Genomic DNA, 3866 nt, shown 5'->3' on the forward strand with positions numbered 1-3866 from the left:
GTCTGTCTGTCTGTCTGTCTGTCTATCTGTCTATCTGTCTGTCATCTTTATTATTTTTGTGCTACAAATATTCATATTATCATAGATGTACTGGCATAAAAGTTTAGCCTATAGTTCGGATATAAACATTGATGTCTACAGTATCAAAATAGGGTAAATCACCTTTTGAAAGTAACGTGGAGCTTCAACAATTGTATCGATTTCATCATTACACTACCAGACTGCAACAAGTGACTGTTAAAAAATGTAGGGCTATTTGTCAATGAATCATTCATTCAAGAGATTTGTTCAAAAAATGCTGATTCATCTAGTAGGCTAATGAAACAAGTGAAGTATTTATGTGTGATTCATTAAATCATTCAATCAAACCATTTTTTTTAAACTTTTCATAATAGACTGCTATCTATCTGTCTGTCTATCTATGAGCAATAAAATCATTTGACTATCATATTCAAATCATTTATTAAATATGAATATATGGTTTTGCGTGGTTTTTCCATTGAAATTTGGACCAGAGTGAATGGCCAAAAAAAAGGGACTTCATCCTTTGTGACATCATCAAATGAAAAAAATAAAATAAATAAAATTCTGTAATACTTACTCTCATGTCATTCCACACCCGTAAGACCATTCATCTTTGGAACCCCATAGACAGCAATTTAACCACCACTTTCAAGGTCCAGAAAAGTACTAAAGACATTGTTAAAATAGTCCATGTGACGGCAGTGGTTCAATCTTAATTTTATGAAGTGACGAGAATACTTTTTGTGCTTTATGTTCAGCTTTTCCAGGTTCGATGTCAGAATGTATTGGCAGTTTAGTCTTGTTTTATCTCAGTATTGGCCGACGCTGTTCACATAAGCAGCCAATAATGAGTTGGCATTCTGATGTAGAACCTGGAAGCGCTGAAAGTAAACAACGTAGGAGAATGACACAGAAGTGAAGATATTGTTGAATAAAGTCATTATTTTTGTTTTGTTTTTGCGCACAAAAAATATCTTTACTACCTTTCTGGACCTTGAAAGTAGTGGTTAAATTGCTGTCTATAGAGGATAAAAAAAACCTCTCGGATTTCATCAAAAATATCTTCATTTGTGTTCCGAAGATGAACGAATATCTTACAGGTGTGGAACGACATGAGGGTGAATAATTATTGACAAAATTTTCATGTTTGGGTGAACTAACCCTTTAATAACACATGTAAACTCACTAATAGCCTATGTCTAACCATGAAGTCTGCGGATTACACCATGATTGGCTGCTTTTGTTGCTTTCCATTGTGAACACAGAAAAACATGCACATGTAATTCACACAAGACATGTTCTTTCCAAAACACTGCATGAACTCTTGCATTCTGTTTGGTTGGCTCTACAAGTTTTCAGCATCTTGTTCCATGAGGTGTCAATTAGGTATTCCTTTAAGCCACTAAGTAAGGCCTACTGGGTGAACGTCACTGTAAATAATTAATATTAAAGGCACTCACTCAATCACATAACAAGTGTACAACTGATGTACTTGCACACTCAACAGCTAGAGAATACCCATAATGCACTGTGATGATCATGCTGAATGAATTCTCGCATCTCGCCAGAAGATGGCGCCTGCAGCTTAATCACCCATCCATCCATTTCCAAACCGCTATATTAGTGGAGTAATGTACGAAATAATGAATGAGGGTGTAGGGGGCAATTTCAAACACAGCTAATTTCTTCAGTATTACTAGGACTCAAACTAACTTAGAATACAGAATCAATAGTACTTAAAGTCAAATGGATAATCAGTTGATGTCATTTCTACAGGTTCTGGTAGTAAGCAGTACACATAATTCTAGCAGCATCCGAATATGGTATTCTGTTCTTTACACAAATGAGGTTAATTGAAAGACATTATATCTGACACACTCTTTATTTGGTAAGGGTCACAGGTGAGTAATAAATTCCGGAAGGGACTCTTCTTATCTGGGACGATGAAGTTTCCTAGAGATTATTCCTTTGGCATGGTCACATGCCTCTAAAAATAATAAACAACCCCTGCAAGCACAATTAGATAAAACAAAGGCAATATCTTTTCCCTTTAAGGCTGAGTTTTTGTCAGGACTTCACTGGAACAGAACATGAAAACTACATTCACAGAGGGCACAGCACTGATACAAACTTCTACACATGATTCACTGTCATGTGGCTGGAAGCCTACGCTGCTATTTTGAACCAGTACTTGGAACAAAAAGCAGTTGAAGGATGACGTGCATAATTCAATTGTTTATCTGACTCCAATATTATTAATATGACTCCATTTGTTGTTATTTTAAAGGGGTAGTTCATTATGATTTCACTTTTTTAACTTCAGTTAGTGTATAATGTTGCTGTTAGAGCAAAAACAACATCTGCAAAGTTACGATGCTTAAAGTTCAAAGCAAAGGGAGATATTTTCTTTTAAAGAATTCTCTGTTTAAGAACTACAACAAATGGCTGGTAGGGACTACAACGAGCTTCTTCCCGGGTTTGTGACATCACTAACCCTAAAATTTACATAAACCCTGCCCTTGAGAACACGCAACAAAGGGGTGAGGCCATGTTACAATACAGTACATAACACAAATGTAATAGCATGTCATAAAAGCAAGATGCCAACATAAGTTATATAACCGTAATTAAACTAAACTATACCTGTTCTATTTTCATGCAACATATATTCTCTGGCTCTGTAGGCATCTTACAACAGTTCCCACACGAGCGATTTATAGATTATCATGACAGAATATGCTAATCAATGACTTTGAAAGATATCCCACATCAGCTACATAAATTAAGCATCTAACCATTCATACCTTTTAAGGGATTACTGAAGTAGTAGGGCAGTAAAGAGTTCTACCCATATTCGCTCAATAGCGACAAATTGTGCTACAAGTCCTAAAAAGAATTACACATACTAAGTAAGCATATGCGTTATTGGCATCGTTGACCTTCATGACCTTAGACACAGTTGTCTTTTACAAGTCTCATACAGCTATCATGAGAAGAGCAGAATAAAGAGAATAAAGTTCAAACTGACATTATTAGAATGAAGAATAAAGTTCAAACTGACAATTCTCTTTCTACAAAATATAACTCGAATAATTTGGTTGTATGAGCAAATTAATTAATTACAAAACAAGTACATATTTATTCTCTGGAAGCCGGGCTAAATGAGTAAACATTGTTACTGCATTCCTGACCTGGGTCAGACCCTCAGACACCTCTCAGATACCAAATACAGAAATTGCCTGTAACGTAAGTACCAAAATAGATACACTGTTTTTAAGAATACCACTGGTTTTAACTATGATTTCGAATTCGTTATATATAATACAAGAAGAAGAATTGTAAATCCACCCATTTCACTAGATCTACAGGCAGGTGAGTTTCATCAGCTGGTTGGAGTTAAACTCTGCAGGACAGTGACCCTCCAGGACCGAGTTTGCTCATCCCTGTTATAAAGCCTGCCTATTGCAATTTTTGTTAATGACAAGTGATAGACCTACTTATTATATGAATAAAAAATGCTTCTGAAACAAAAACTTTCCAATTACAAAAAAAGCGTACAGAATAACAGTTTAGTTTCCTGCTCATGGGAGTAAAATTTATTAATTTTATTAATATATTAATTTTTTAAATTTATTAAAATGTTATTAAATATTAAAATAAGAATTGTTTTTTAATTTTTTCTCACGAAATTATGTCATAATTTGGAAATGAAATTCCATTTTTAATCTTTATCGGAGCTGTTAAGTAACCGGGATTGTTTATTCCAATAATCCCTTTTACTTGTTCACCGGTTGCATTACTGCATTTTGTCCTGTAGCCTGACCTCCAGACCAGCGGGCGGC

This window comes from Ctenopharyngodon idella, chromosome 5 (genome assembly GCF_019924925.1).
Source record: "Ctenopharyngodon idella isolate HZGC_01 chromosome 5, HZGC01, whole genome shotgun sequence".
Classification (NCBI taxonomy): Eukaryota; Metazoa; Chordata; class Actinopteri; order Cypriniformes; family Xenocyprididae; genus Ctenopharyngodon; species Ctenopharyngodon idella.